Source organism: Vigna unguiculata, chromosome 11, assembly GCF_004118075.2.
Source record: "Vigna unguiculata cultivar IT97K-499-35 chromosome 11, ASM411807v1, whole genome shotgun sequence".
Lineage (NCBI taxonomy): Eukaryota > Viridiplantae > Streptophyta > Magnoliopsida > Fabales > Fabaceae > Vigna > Vigna unguiculata.
In genome coordinates this window covers 27,216,219-27,233,542 of record NC_040289.1, presented here as the reverse complement: position 1 = coordinate 27,233,542, position 17,324 = coordinate 27,216,219, and the positions used below count along the sequence as shown (strand labels likewise).

The 17,324-nt window shown below is 34.0% G+C and overlaps 1 long non-coding RNA gene across 2 annotated transcripts; it reads left to right on the top strand.

The window, feature by feature from the left end:
• Window positions 1–396: 396 nt before the first annotated feature.
• Window positions 397–16,993, top strand: LOC114170691. Of its 2 annotated transcripts, none has more exons than XR_003601124.1 (9): window positions 397–779; window positions 909–971; window positions 1,220–1,299; window positions 5,794–5,889; window positions 14,509–14,647; window positions 14,852–15,355; window positions 15,455–15,581; window positions 15,704–15,981; window positions 16,244–16,993. It is a non-coding gene; the product is annotated as an uncharacterized LOC114170691 (long non-coding RNA). The 2 variants fall into 2 exon arrangements; XR_003601123.1 differs by having other exon boundaries at window positions 15,704–16,158.
• The last annotated feature ends 331 nt before the right edge of the window (window positions 16,994–17,324 follow it).

Sequence of the window (17,324 nt, the reverse complement as noted above, 5' to 3'; positions counted from 1 at the left end):
TTGATGGTATTCATGTCACTACAAGAAAATTGGCCATTATCTAGGAAAGTTTATCTACGAAATATTTTTCGTAGATAATTTTATTTTATATACGAAGAGTTGTCGTAAACAATATAATAGTTCGTAGGTAAAAGAAAAGTAAATTACATACGAAAATTTCGTAGATAATCATGACTCACTTTGGTGGAAAAGATTTCTACGAAGTGTTACCTGTGAAATTCAGCGTAGATAACAAATATCATAAAAAATATATATATAAATTATTTTAAAAAACTTTATCTACAAAAATATTTCATATGTAAAAATTATATTATTTTTATTAAAAATATAATATTTTAAACTTACTGTGTATTACCTAGACAACTCTTTTTTTCTAAGTTAGAAAGAAACCTCGAAACCTCACCTCACTCGCGAACCCTCACCTCACTCTCAAACCCTCTGTCACCTCAGCTCACTCTCGAACCCTCACACCCACCGAAAACACTTTATCACCGAAAACCTCCACTGTCACCGAAAACCTCCACAGTCACCGAAAACCTCCACACTTCGTCGTAAACACAAGAAATTGGCAGCAACCTCCATCCCACGCAGAAGAGTCGACCTTCATCGTCGACTCAGGCGATGTGACTCCGTGGCAGCAATGCGTCCCAACGAGGTTGAGGTTCATGCTCCAACCCTGTCCAAAACGACGTTCATGTTCACAAAGCAAAACCCCCTTCACAAACCATAACTTTGTGCACAATAAGGAATCAGAAACCTCCACGAATTCGGCAAGAATTGTAAGTGATGGGTTTAGGGTTTTACGTTTTGGGGATGTATGTTGGTGGCTAATCATTTTCTTTATTATTTTAGTTTTGTTTGAGTTATTTTTTAGGCTTTCAAGTTGATGTGGTTTTGCTGTGATACAGGTTGTTGCATTTGCATATTGTGCTGAGGCGCTGTGTATGCTTGATGATTTGCAACATTTACTGGTATTCCTTTAATCATTGTGCAATATGGTGTAGATGTGTTTGCTTGTAAATGATGGTCTTGGGATGGATACTGGTTTTAACTTAGCTTGATCAGACTAGAGATTAATGCTTAGCTGATATTAGTCACTATGTTGAACTTGGGTAGTTTTTTTGGTAGACTGTTTATGACATAGCATGATGGGATTCTTGACAGTTAAAGAAAACATTTTGTTCTAATTTATCTTGTTCATTTCCTATAACTTTTGCAGGATGGAGATGAGCTCAGTGGTCTACATCGCTTTAGGCATCTTAGAGATCATGTAATAGGCTTTATAGAATCTATAAACAGGTACGCCACTTATGATGTACTAATTGCATCTGAAAATTTAGTAAACAGTGCTTTCTACTTTCTTGATTTTATGGAGCTGAGTAATAATTAGAAGAGAATAGGGTTGAGCTAATTGCTTAGATGGGTTGAAACCATATTTACCTATTGAATCATAAGATTTAGACACAATGAAAAATATTTTGACATACATAGAGTTAATTCGTAATATTGTATTCCATACACATAAATCTGATAGTAATAATTTTAAACCAGGAATTGATCACAAATCATTATAATCATAAGTTTATGGAACAAACTTGTAGAGATATAAATTGAATATTACTATCTAGTAGCAACTTAACCTAGTTCTAGTTCAATCTCCAAAGTTTGCACCTTTGTTCTGTCTCCTTATTCTATCCGTCTTCACATTCAATGGCAAAGGACATATAAGAAGAAATAAATAAATAAAATAGCTTTTCTCTCCTCACTAAGTAAGATCAATGCTTTTTGTCAATGTATAATTATTCTTTCCTCTACACAAAATGCAGGTTTTTTTGGCTTTGGGTTGCATTAGTTATCATAAGTAGACATTGGGTCCATGATTCAATTTCTGTACTGAATCTTATAATTATGCCAATTTGAGTTGTTACTCTGGCTACTGTGTGATTGGCTCTTCAGTCTATCAATTGTGTAAATCCCTTCCAATGAATGAAAGGATGATGAAGTAAGATTGTGTCTTCATTTAGTTTTCTCAATGCTTTTTCTTTAATTTTCTACGACTTGTAAGACCCGAGAAAAATTAAATAGTTAATTAAATAATTATTTAATAAATGCGGGTAATGGAAGCCTTTTAAGACATTTAATGCGGAGTGTTATGACGTGGAAAAGTACTAGCTTAAATGTTTGAGAGTACTTAGTTATGTTAAAAAGACTTAGGTTCGAGTCCTATGTATGCCAATTGTATGCCATTTTGATTTGTACATCCTTTTGTTGATATATTTGAATGTGAGACGTGATAATGTAATCCTAAAATTATAGGAATTATCACAAATATGAATTGGTTGAATTGGTTGTACACTTGACTTGGTAATTGATGGGTTATGGGTTCAAACCTTAAAATAAGAACAAATTTACTCTCTTTTTTGCCAAATTTTCCTTTGGCATGAATATGAAAGGGTTGAGGAACCCTAGCAGCCAAGAGAGGCAGTCTAGAGGGTTGGAAACAAAGATTAAGAAAGTTATTGGGTTGAATACACACATCAATTTCGAATTTGGAGCAAGGAATACAGGTTAGGAGAGTTTTTTCTTGTGTTATATTTCGTGTTTGAATGATTATGTGTTGCCATGTATAACTGCATGATTTCCCCCCCTTCTGACGTTGTTTTTCGTAGTTTCTGGGTTTTTGCCCAGAAACTGCCTGGCGGTCGTGAGTGTGTCACCAGGCGACGCATCTTAGTTGGCCCAATTTACTGGGTTATGCTATGATCTGTCTGGCGGTGAAGGAGACCTGTTAGGCGACACGTAGTGATTTGTGGTGTTTTTGGTTTCTGTACGTGTTGTGCCGTGAGGTTTATTTTGGGGTTTTCTATGACGATGGTGATTTTCCGATCAATGTGATATGTGATATAAACTCGTGAAATTATGTTGTTAATTAATTTTGGGTTCTGGTATATTGAATTAGGATATGACCATGAAGAGTGAGAACTTCATGTTAAATGGGTGAATGAATATGAATTGTTATAAGATTGGGAATCATTGACGTTTTGGTTGGATGAATAAAATGGGGTTTTGGTTGTGTATGCAGCTGGAATTAAAATAGGAATGAACCTTTGGTTCGCACATAAATTTCTAAATTTATAAGGTTACACAGAGTGGTGTCCAAAGGCATTGTAGGACCTAGGTTTTTCCCAGGAACTGACGTGCCGCCTGTAACATCCCTAAGGAATATTACTAATATTTAATAATTAAAATAGGAAATAAAAATAAATGCCTCATTTAATATAATACCATTTCCCAAACAAACACGGGAAATTTAAAACTTTAATACACATGTAATAAAAACGGGAGTCCATAATTTATAAAACTAAAATAATATTCACATGGCTCCCAAAGGATTACATATTTATCTCAAAATCAAAATAATAACATATAAACAAAATCCCCTGCTGTCCCTTGCTCCAAGTCTATGCATCTCCTGGCCCACCTGTCAAATCATCTGCTCCCGGATAACGAGTTATCCGATCATCGCCACACACACAGAGAAAGGGTGAGCTATGCACAATATATAAACAGATACATGAAATAAATATGCCGCCCATCCTAAAATAACATAACTAAAATTTCATGATTTTCAAATTACCCAACCATGACCTCATAGTCCTTCATGAATCATATACATGAACTAGGTTTTGGGACTTCACTGTGCTCCCACGAAACTAACTCATTCGTGGTTCAACCCTATGAGCCTATCCCGCTCATAGTCCTGCCCTACAGACTCCTCGTCTGTAGTAAATCATCCAAGCCTTCTCGACTTGGACCTTGGCACGCACGCAATCACCATACTATGGATTCCTCGCCCAATAGTAGCCGACGGGAACATCACAGTTCCTTGCCCATCATGCGTCCAACGCATGTAATCACCATACTAAAGGCTCCTCACCCAATAGTAGCCGACAGGAACTCAACCAGTTCCATGCCCATCATGCGTTCAACCATTCAAGCACATCCCAAACCCCTATTGGACTTAGTCCGTCAAGCCCAAACACCACAACCACATGTATATACTTCCTATACCTAGGAAAGAGTAGCCAAACATCACACGCAAGCACACAAAACATTGCAATTTGCATAACTCGCTTAAGTTAGGGACTCTCGCCCAAGCTAAGCCCTCAGTCTCGCTTAGGCTAGCTCACCTCGCCTGAGCGAGCTTAAAACAATAGCATCATCCCGTTATCTCGCTTAGGCGAGATCCTTTCGCCTGGGCAAGCCATACCATCGCTCAAAAACAACACACACCTCGCCTAAACGAGGATGCAATCAAACAACCATCAACTCTCATCGAGACCTCGCTTAGGCGAGCCATTCTCGCCTAAGCGAGCATGTTTGTCGCTCAGAACCCCAAAACCTCTCGCTTGGGGTGAGAAGTCACGCTCAACCTACCCGGTCTCGTCGCAATCTCGCTTAGGCGAGCCACTCTCGCCTAAGCGAGAGTATCACTCGCTCAACATTGCAACAACTGCCTAAACGAGCAGCAAGACCCAAAAACCAGAAACGTAGTTCTGCAATTCTCGCTTAGGCGAGATGGACTCGCTTGGGCGAGACTTCTAGGGTTTTGTCTCTGTTCGCGCCCTCAGTTCACCAAATCCAATACCAAAACACTACTAAAACATGATCGACACAATGTAATGGCAAATCAACTCCAGAATCATGTTTTATATTCATTTAGTCTACACAAAATACAAAACTTAGGTATCCACATCCATTCATTACCAAAAACCCTCATTCCCAAAAATATAATGCGTTACAGGATTATGCGCACAACATCAATCAATTAAACTTTCAATCACCACACATAATACACGAATTTCATGCCAAACAAAAATCAATTGAAACAACATTGACCCAAAACCATAACACATGTCAATCAATTTAAGCGCATAAGGACAGCTCCCCTAACTTGGAATTAGTGATCAAAGTTGAGAGACCCTTGATTCACAATTGATTTTGCCTCCACCCCTTTGCACACCCTAATTTCGTTCTCCTCTCCACACCAGTTCACCACACTGCCAAAACCCTTCCCTCTACCTAAAATTTGGCAATTTGGCTTTTATAGGTGTCTTTATGATGGCTTTTTAGTGTGTTTAATTCTCATTTATTATAGGATGTTTTCCAGCCCCTCTTAGCTTCCCCTTTTAAGTTTTCTTTTGCCCTCTCATATTCCCTCCAAAACTACACTTTTAAAAATAAAGTTCCAATTTCATTCCCAACCAAGTTTGAACCCATGACCACTTAGGCACCATTCAAGTGCATAACCAATTCAACCAATCATGTTTCATGATACACTTTAATCATAATAAGCTTACAATACCATTTCAATACTCATACATATTATTAAAAATCAATAATAAAACAACAACACATAATTGGCATACATAGGAATCGAACCCATGTCCTCCTCACACAATCAAAGTACTCTCAACCACTTGAGCTAGTACTTTCCACATCACATCAAACAATAATTAATGCCCTAAAGACTCTTTCTACCCGCATTTATTAATTAATTAATTATTTAATTAATTAATTTTCATGGGTCTTACACCGCCTGGCGGCCCATAAGATGTATAGGATAGGGTTTGATTTATAGTTTGTATATGTATAGGAAAGTTTTATTGTAAGTTGATATATAAAAAGTTGATTGTAATTAATTACTGTTATATGTCCTAGGTGTGTCAATTTTTCTTAGATCATAATTTTGATACTCATGCACTTATCTATCCCTTTTCCTTTTGTGGACAGAGTTGCACCATCTAAGGTCCTAGCTTGGTTTTTTGTTGGTGAGAAGGTTAAAGTTCTGGTCCTGAAGTCACACTCTCTTGATAAAATTTCTTTAAGGTACTACATTGCTGACTTTTTTGACTAATATCTCTTATTTTTGGTTTACATCCATTTGTTACTATTTATAAGTAAAACAATCCAAACTACTACAAAACTCAAGTAAAACTACATGGTTAACTATTCTAACTCCTAAAACTATAAAAATAAGATTCAACTAAGTAATGTATAACTAGACTAGTTAATTATTCAAGTGTAAATGAAGACTGGTGTGTTTTGACAGCTATAGCTAAGCACAAATGTACTTTGATGTCCATTAGCCTCCCTTACTGTTGGCATATCCATTTGAGCTTCAATGCAAAAGTCAACTATAAAATAAATTATGTGGATTTTTGCCAAAACTAGTGCAGATATCACCTCTTTTCTGATTGGTTTCACTTTGTTCTCTTGATCACTAATCTTGTATCAACTTCATTGCACCTCTTTGCTGGTTAGAAACACTATTTATTCAAAACTACTCAAACTAGACTAAGTTAGGTCACTAACTAGACTAAACTAGATTTATGACACAATAAAACTCTCCAAATGCATACAAATTAACCTTAATCTAAACTAAACTACTTAAGCTAACTAGAAATCAGTTTGTGCTATACTAAACTAAGCTAAGATGTAAAAATACTATAAGTAGGCTAATAATGTAGAATTATAGAACTAACAAAATAAAAAAATAGAAACTAAGAGTAACTAGCTACTCAAATTGATTCTAGAACTAGGATGCTGAAATTAGTAAATGTTATGACCAAAACTAGACTACACTATTCTAGTATAGGTTAATGAAGCTAAACAACTAACAACTAGGCTAAACTACTACGATCCAAAACTAATTAACACAAATTAAGAAAAAACTAAGAATATGACACTCCAAACTAAATTTAAGCTAAAAACTATGAATTAAACACTTTAACCAACCCAAAATGAATGCAAATGGACAAAAAAAAGTGGAAAAATTAGAAAATTATCACACCCTCACACTTGAACAATTGCACACACTTAGGGAAAAATAAAAGGAAAAGCAACTCACTTTCTAAAAACAGAAACAAATCTCCCAATAAAAATTTTACACACTTGACTCATCCTACTTTTCTAACTAAAAACTGCACGTGATAGCAAAATGCTTTAATTCAAGCTACAAAACATCTAGTCAATAAAAAAAACTCCAAGCAATGATATTAAGTAATGAACAATCAAAACTTATTGGCATAAAACAACATCAACCTCACAGATTAGTGTTGAAGTGAGATGGAATAAGTGATAATGCGATGAATGTAGGTGGCATAATGCGAGTTCAAGTGTAGAAAAAAATCTAGCACACTTATTTTCTCCACTCTCATCACCTTTTATCTTTAGTTTCTTTTCTTTTAATTTTTTTCCACTTTTCCATCTTTTTCATATTTTTCTTCTTCATTAGAATTTTCTCATTTTGTTCCAGTTTTTGCTCTCATTTCACTGATTCACAAGATATTTCAGCAACCAACTCAGTCACATATGCCTCTTTATCAATAATACACTCGCACTTGAACTCAACAATGTCCCATAACTCAGCCTAATTCACCTCACAGTTGTAGAACCATGTATAAACATGGTTTTACGGGTCCAAGGTGCTAATAAGCTAAAAATTCATAATAAAAGTTCAAAATACGCTCAAAAAAGGGTGCAAGGGAAAATTGTCCAAGTTAGGTTATATTTGGCAAATGAATCAATTCAAAAAGGCCTATATAACATCAAGAATGCACATTTAATGATCAATTATGAAGAGAAATAATGCCAGGCCTAGAATGCCATTTTAATGAATGCATACAGAAGAAAAAAATTCAGGTTCAAAGCTCTCGAGGTTCATTTTTTTCAAAACTGTTATTTGCAATTCATGTAAAAATTAGTTAAATCAATGTATGGAATTGTACAAATATCACTAGAAAGCTATCTGCTCAAATTAGACACTCGATCTATCACCTACAATTCAAGAACTAAAACTAGTAAAATGGGAAATATTCAAATATGTATAGATAAGTAAAAACAGAGGTAAAATGTATGCAAGTTTAAAACGAATAAAGAAAGATAGAAATCAACTCAAAAATCAAATTGTACAAGAAAATCAAAATTTGATTACTGAAAACCTAAAATAGCACCCTAAGACTAGGCTAAAATAGGCTAAAACTAAGAATTGAACTAAACTAATAAATGGAAATACTAAGCAACTAAAACAATAACAGAAAGGTAAAAATAAAGCCAAATATGCAAAATAATAACATAAATAAAATCTTATTATAAGAACCTAGAAATGCAATTTTTTAAACAACAAAACAGCAAAATAAGCTAAGCATGGAACAAAAGTTGTAATCTATCTAAACTAATTCATTTACAAGTTTAAAATAGAAAACTGAGAGTAGAATTTAAGGTAACTATTGAAAACAATGAAAAATTCAAAATACCATCTATAGACTAAAATTTGTCCAGTTTACAACCCAAAAGGTTAAACTATTATACTAGTTAACAACTAGAATGAACCTATAAATTAAAACAGACCTAACACTACTAAAATCAACCAAAAACAACCACTAACATGTCCAAATTCATCAATCAAAACCAAATATGCAAGTATTTACGAAAGCAAAACAAAAACTTAGAATCTAACTATGCACTTAGAATCATCTTAGTAAAACAGAACAAACAACATAAAACTAGCTAAAATAGTAATTGCAAAATTATTTACTCAACTATTGTTACAGAACAAAATGATCAAAGTAGTGTGTGTGAAAAACATGTAAAATTTAACCTTCCAAGAAGTTTGAATGATTCTGCTACTTGTTGCAGTTCAAATTTCAACAATCAATATCCATTTTAATTTATTTTTTGACAAGTTACCACTTTTTCATCAACGATGAATATTTGATTTCATCTTTTGTTAATATTTTCTAAAAACCAATCCATCCTTAGGTTCTTAGAGGTTTATGTTATCTTTATGCTAATTATTGATGATTAGCATAAAGATAGTTAACATAAAGATATTCAAATGGGTAGGGAATGATTTGAACATTGTGATCTGATATATACGCAACTTCTTTAAATACACAGATCATGACTTCATTTCTCTCAAGTCGTGGTTGGATGTATGATAGGGTGTATAAAGGTAGAAGAGGTTTGAAACCTACTTTCATAGCTGGGGTTGAAGAGTTTGTCGAAATAGCCTCTCAACAAGAAAGTTATGTTAATGAAAGGCAACTTAAATGCCCATGCATTAAATGTGAGTGTACAAGGATTTATGATGTTCAAACAATCAAGCTCCACCTCTATAAGCATGGCTTTATGCCTGACTACTTTATTTGGATTGATCACGGGGAAGCTATAGAGAATATTTCCCCATCATGTTGACAATGGTTTAGGAAGTCGTATACATGTGACTGAAGGACAAACATTTAACTCAATGCATGACATGTTGTGTGATGCTCTTAGACAACATGAGTAATTTGAAATAAAACTTTGAAGAGCCTCCGAATGAAGCAACTCAACGATTTTATAATCTGTTAGTCGAGTCAAATGAACCATTATTTGAAGGATCATCAGAGTCTAAATTATCAATCTGTGTTAGAATTTTAGCATGTAAGTCGAATTGGAATGTCCCTAACGAATGTCTAGATTTTATAGCAAAAATTCTTCTAGATGTAACACTGATGAATAAAGTTTTACCTAAAAATTACTATGATGCTAAACGTTTAGTATCAAAGCTTGGATTGACTGCTAGAAGGATTGATTGTTGTATACAAGGTTGCATGTTGTTTTACGACAATGAATATGGGAAAAATGATGGAGCACTTATACATTGCAAATTTTGTGATATGCCAAGGTATCATGATCGAAACACAAGAGCAAACACAAGAAAGCTTGTTCCAGTGAAAACAATGTTCTATTTACCTATAATTCCAAGGTTGCAGAGATTGTTTGCATCAATGGAAACTACTAGTCACATGTCTTGGCCTCGTGAAAATAGAAGTAGCTCAGGCGTGTTATGGCATCCCTCAGATGGTGAAGCTTGGAAGCATTTTGATCGGGTACATCCAGACTTTGTAGTTGATCCACACAATGTACGTTTGGGTTTATGCTCTAATGCATTTAACTCATTCATTCAATCAACAATCCCTTATTCTTGTTGGCCAGTAATTGTCACCCCGCACAATCTTCCTCTTGAAATGTGCATGACAAAGCCATTTATGTTTTTAAGTTGTCTAATACCTGGTCCACGCAATCCAAAGGCAGGAATTGATGTGCATCTCGAACCTTTGATGGACGATCTAAAGAAGTTGTGGATTGGTGTAGAAACATATGATATTTCAAGAAAGAAGAACTTTATCATGAGAGCTAGTTTAATGTGGACTATAAATTTCCCTGTATATGGGATGTTGTCTGGCTGGGGTACTCAAGGTAAATTAGCATGTCCACATTGTATGGAGCATTCAAAAGCCTATACATTAGTAAATGGAGGGAAAAATTGTTGGTTTGACTCACATCGTAGGTTTTTACATAGTGATCATGCCTTTAGAAAGAATAAAAAAGCCTTCTTAAAAGGGAAAGGTGAAATTGATGGCCCACCAACTACAATGACACCTGACTTGGTTTGGGAAAGAGTAAGGGATTTACCAATGGCCACAGAAAATCCTCGTTTGTTGAAATTACGAGGATATGGCGAGGTTCATAATTGGAGGAAAAAAAGTATATTTTGGAATCTTCCTTACTGGAAAGATAATCTCTTATGACATAACCTAGATGTCATGCACATAGAAAACAATTTCTTTGACAATATATTGAACACTGTCATGAATGTCAGTGGTAAAACAAAAGACAATAAGAAAGCAAGGATGGATCTCGCTTTGTATTGTAGTCGCCCTGACTTAGAGATGAAACTGCTAGCTAATGGAAAAATGTTTAAGCCTAAAGCCAATTATTCTTTAACTATAGAGGAAGCGAAATTAGTTTGTTGTTGGATAAAAGAACTCAGGGTGCCTGATGGTTATTCATCAAACTTGGCAAGATGTGCTGATGTTGAAAAGGGAAGGGTACATGGGATGAAAAGTCATTATTGTCATGTGTTCATGGAATGCTTACTTCTTATTGCATTTAGTACATTTCCAACACATGTTTTAAATCCCCTAATCAAAATAAGTCATTTCTTTAAAGACTTATGCTCTATGACATTGAGGTATGACGATTTGGTCAAATGGAAGAAAACATTCCACTAATTCTTTGCAAGAGTTGGTGGCGCAGTGCAATATAGGTGGATGTATCCTTTTGAAAAGTAATATATGATCAATCTATTTCATATAAAATTCATTTATTTAACGATTACAAAGCATGACCAAGAAACAATTTTTTTTATAGATTTATGGGAGATTCTAAGCGATCAATTAAAAATAGGGCAAGGGTTGAAGGATCGATATGTGCATCTTACATACACTGAGAAACAACTTATTTTTGTTCCCACTATTTCAAAGGTTATATGTTGTCATTGCAAAGTAGTAGAAATGAAATGGGAGTTAAAACCAACCAACCATTATTGTCCATCTTCAACCAACCAACTCGTCCTTATGGCAAGCCATCAATTCATTGGTTAACACAAAGAGAATGGGATTCGGTCCACGTTCATATGTTTATCAATTGCCAAGAAGTGAAACCATACCTCGAGTAAATATTTTCCAACTATCAGTTTCATTGTTATAATAACGTTAATTCTTTTATTAAATTAACCTTCTGAATGACTTATTTGAATAGGTCATTCCTTCAATCTCAGGAAATACCTGACTCAAGTACTTCTAGTCATGTACATGCTCATTTTCCTAGATGGTTCAAGAATCAAGTATGTACTTGATAATTAAATTACACTTTCAATGTTTAATAAATAAAATATGACATTGAGTTTATGTTGTACTGTAGGTTTACATTGAGCCTTTGTGACAAACCAACACTTGAGAGATTTATCGCTAGGTCCCCTTACTGAGGTTAAGCAATGGCACACGTTATATGTCAATGGGTATAAGTTTCACACCGACGCATGGAGTCAAGGTAAAAAGATAATAAATAGTGGGGTTTATGTAAAAGGGCTTACAAACGAAGGTGAAGATGATTTCTATGGGATCATTAAACACATATACAAGATAAAGTACAATACTTCAAGCACTCCCAAGAAAGTAATTGTATTTTATTGTGACTGGTTTGATCCATCACGAAGAGGTACAAGAGTGGACTTTAAATACCATGTTGTTGATATTCGGATGGATAAAAGATATGTGCCGTATGATCCATTCATAATTGATCACAATGTAAGACAAGTATACTATGTCTCATATCCACCATCTCGAATAGATAAACGTGGATGGTGTGCTGTAATCAAGACAAAACCTAGAGGTCGCATAGAAGCTACTGATGTAGATGATGATATGCCTTACCAAGAAGACCAAGTTTCACACATCAATAAAATCATAGAAGTTGAACCTATTTTAGGCTTCCAAGATTCAGAAAATGGTGTTGAAGTAGAAGATGAAGCCATAAAAGAAGACATAGGAGAAGAGGAAATTCAAGACTTTGATTTGGAAGAAGAAGATGATGAAGGGGAATTTGATGGTCACGAGTCAGAAGAAGACAATGAAGAAATGGAATTGGATGATGATAGTTCTGAATAGGCGTACAATAATTAGATCAATGATTTGTACCAATTTCTATTTGGACAATTTTTTTTTAGATTTTCCTTTTGTGTGTTAAACTTATGACTTTTATTAAGTACTTTTAGATGAGGGTGGCAAAATGATACATTGTACTTGTTTTTTTCTAAGAAGATTGATACAAGACTTCTCTCACTCTTTTATCATCAAATTGATACACTCCATATCCTGATTTAACTTTAGTAGTATCCCATCAATTAAAAGAAAAAAGAGACTTTTTTAGCAAGGTTCAATCAATTGGTCAATTAGATATATTCAACATGTTTAAACATATGAATATAGTAAAATCACGCTCAGGTCAATATACTAGCAAAACACTTGCATTATAAACAGAATATAAAGAACTGATTCATTGCCAACTTGCAACCAGTTACAAAATATAGGAACTGATAGAGGACCTGGGGGAGTGGAAGAGTGGGTTTTAGAAGTTAAGAAAATTTTGCATATGATTAGAAAAAAAGGGTCGTGGCAATAGGAATGGAAACACTGAATGGTGATCCGACATTGGCAACGCTCTATGAACTAGTGGAAAGGGCAAACTCAAACCATTCATTCACAGTTGGATTTGCTCATAGTGTGGGACTTAGGTGTGTATATTTTCCCTTGTTTCATTCAAATTCACTAATTAACTGAACTGGAAGTAATTCCTACATAAGCGCATTAGAACATGGTGTTAAAAGGTTTAAAGATTTAACTGTCATGACATAATCTATTTCTGGAACAATAATAGGGTAAGTACAAGTAGAAATTAGTCAGTTATGGTTGTAGTATTTTGCTAGTAGTGAAAAGAATATAAAGAAAAACCAAGCATTGTAATTCTTGGACTTCAATAGAAATTATAATAAGCAGAAAAAATTTGTTGATAACAATCATAGAATTGCTTTGTCTCTTATGTATAATTTTTTACTACAAACATTGGAAAGTTTATAAATTAATTATTAAACTGAAGATTATCCTAAGATAACTTAGGTAGTGCTTGGCGTAACTTTATTAGCTTTACTTTCCCTTGAAAGGAGATAGCCAAACACATTTTGGTAAAAACTCCTATTAAAATGAAGTTTATTTTTTATTAAAGAAAACAGGGGAATACAACATACACACATATTTTTTAAAGATTAAGCGCACATACTTGAGCCTCCTTCCCTCCCATCTAGACCAGAACTACTTAATGAACTAAGAAACAAAACTTCCGGTTTGAAAGCTTTTTAAAACTCTTATTTTGAACTTGAACTTTAATTTTTTTCCTAGAAAGGAATTAAGAACCAATCACTTTACTTTTAGCATGATTTAGTCCTATCATTTAATAGATTCATGGTAAAAAGGTTCAGAAAAAGTTGTTATTCTCCAAAACTCCTTGTTTGTAGTTTCTTTCAAAGTTGGACCTGAATTTATGACATTTTTTGAATGTTCATACTAATTGTTCTGTTTCAAACAACATTATTGCTGGGATTGAATCATTCTCAGTGAAAATCTGATAGCATGGTGCTTAAAGGAATCAATTGAAAAAACACGAATAAGTCTAGTTAATGTAGAGTGAGATAATTAGAGTAGAAAGAAAATGTTTATATATTGGTGCTAATGAGGTTGGTATTCGGATGGGTTGAAAGCTTTTTTGAAAGCAAGGTATTTGTATGATGTTTGCTGAGTTATTTATTATATTCTTGTACGTGAATTACTTTCATATTCCATCAATTTTTGTATACGATGAAATAGTAATTTTGATTTGGCTGATTATTTTTAAATTACTTTATATTCACTTCACTTTGATATGGAAGGAAGAGCGATTTACTATTGAATTTATTTGTGTTAATATTTTATTAAAAAGTTGATAAGGATTAGTTAAATTAGATATATTCATCGGTGCTTAAATGTAGAAGTTGTATATCATATTCATCAGCGGTGATTTTCATAGGTTGAGAAGATTGATTTGGTTGGACATATCCAAACTCTACTGCTGAAAATAAAGGCAAAAACATCAAATTATAGAGTTGATGATAGTGGTGGCAGTTAGAAGAAGCTTCACCTTCAAAGCCAATACAAGCAATCCAAAGGTTGGCCCATTTATCTTAACACATTTTTTATCATATGTGATATTAAGATTGACAAAGTATGTCTATATATGATAGGAAGAAAATAGTTGAATGGTGATTGATACACAATCAGAAGATGCATGTCACTTATTTTCTGATACAAAAACGGGTGTGAAGGGAATGATGAGAACAAAAGAAATATTTTCTACTTATTTGTGGTTGTAGATATGTCATCAGGATGTAATAAAGACATTGCTAAACCATCTTTGCTTATTGCCAAAAAGGGGAGAAAGGGGACAATGAAGGGAAGACGACCAAAATATGTTCTTATATTACCATAACAAAAAGCACCATAACAAAATCCTTCTACAACTTCAATTGTTGTACCAATTCCTTCCCAACCATCAAAAGTTGAATCTACCCCTTCCTAACCCTCCATTGACCAACCCATACCTTCTCAACCCCCCATTGTTCACCTGTGCAACCTCATGTTAATGAACCTACACCTTCATCTATGGCTTCCCAATGTGTTGGTGCTAGATTGACATCATTATCTTCCCCCTCTCAACAAAATGATACACAAACCTCAATACCCACCCGATCTATTCAGAATGTACTTCAAGAAGACCAACACATGTCTACCGAAGAAGCAGGTGAACCATCCATAAATGAAGACGATGACCCTCATGTTGGTGCGATGCTTGAAATTATTGAACCTTGTAATGATGGGTAATAATCAACACTAGTTGAAATTATCTTTTCTTTTATATTATATGGTTTTTTTTCATATTGACATCATATTTTTCAACAATAAGTTTATATTTTTAGATTTTACCCAAGTAGAGTTGCCTCCAAGACAATCACAAAGACAATTAAGAAACAATATGTTGAGCCATGGTTGACTTGGGGTGCAATGTTGGATGAAGAGAAGGAGGTCTTCTTCCAAAGGTTCAAGGTAAGTTTATATTTGTAACCTACCCTTTACTAAAAATTTCAATTAAGCATATTTAATTTATTTGCATATATTGTTTATTGTAATAATCAATATCTTAACTACTATATTATCTCTTAATGTAGAGAAAGGTTACTTGGAGACCTGAACATGAGGAGAAGATTAGAAAGATTTTTAACACAAAGGCCTCTCATAGACTTTTTGAAATCTTCATGGAAGCAAGAAAAACTGGGAAAAAACCTTATTGGATGTTTGGTAGAGTATGGAACAGTTTGCTTGCTAAGTGGAACCAACCCGAGTTTCGATCAAAGAGTGCTCGTAATCAAAAGAATCCAGCATCTAAGAAGGGTGGATGTTTGCACATAGGTGGCTGAATCACCATCCATGAGCATGCCCTTCGCATGTATGTACATTAAAAAATATTGTTATATAACTTGATTACTATTTTATCATGATTAATTAGTTTTTGTTATAAGTAGAACAGTTGGGTCGTCTTGTACATTTTGATGAGCTTTTCCACCATACTCATGTTCGAAAGAATACTGGTGATTTTGTAGATCACAGATTTAAACAAACATATGTATTTTCTCTAACTTCTTAGATCTTTCCTCCTTTTTAAATATAAAGATTTGCCATTATATAATATGTCTATTTTTGAATAACAGGAGGAATTTCAAACTGTATTTTCCCAAGCAAGATCTGAGGTTGCTTCTTGTGGTGAATGAGAAGAAATATCTCCATTGGACCCTGATAAGGAGGAGAAGTTAAGGAAAAATAGTTGGTTAGTTGTTGTTGATGGCAAAAATCCTAAGGGACGAGTATATGGGGTTGGAAAACTAAATGAAAATCATCTTTCCGGGAAAGCCTTCACACAACAACCATCTAGTTCTACAGCTATGGATTCACAAAAGATTCTAAGGTTGGAAGAAGAAATTCATCAATCTAGTGAGGAGTTTCGTCAATCTAGGGAGGAGAATCAACGACTGCAGAGAAAATTAGAATTCCTAGTAATTGTTGTTCTCCCTCTTCTTCCTTCCGATGCACAAAGCATTTTGCAAGACATCAATGAACAACCACAAAATGAGGACCAAAACCAAGATGATGCTCAGGAGAGGGACCACCATAATGGACAAAAATCTTCTCATTATGCAGATTATTAGTTAGGTTTGTAATTGTAGGACTTGACCTATGTAGATTATTTGTTAGTTTCTTAATTTGTGTTATCTACTTTATTTTATATTTGTAGTTTTTAATGTTTTTGTGTGATGATATGAATGGTGCTAAACCTTTGGGAAACTATATTGTTATATTTGAAGGTGTTATTTGAATGCTAGGATGTTTGTAGGATCTACAGGTGGAGGCCAACTTTTATGTCTAGACATCACTTCTCTTGTCTATGATATAAAACTACTAAATTTTCTATTCTAGAATCTTTTATGAGTTATAATTAAGTAGACAAAATTGTCTACTGCATTGTTTACAGGTAGAGTTTAGATGTGAGTCCTGACATCAATCAATATATGTTAAAATATTTAATAATAATTTTTAGAAATTAAAATTATTTTAAATTTTTTATAATATTATAACATTACCTACGAAAAGTTTCGTATGTAAATTACTTACGAAGGCTGTCGTAGATAATTACCTACGAAGATCTTCATAGGTAATTTACATATGCAGAATGTTTGAGATAGTTACCTACGACAGTTTTCGTAGATAACTTACCTACAAAGATTTTCGTAGGTA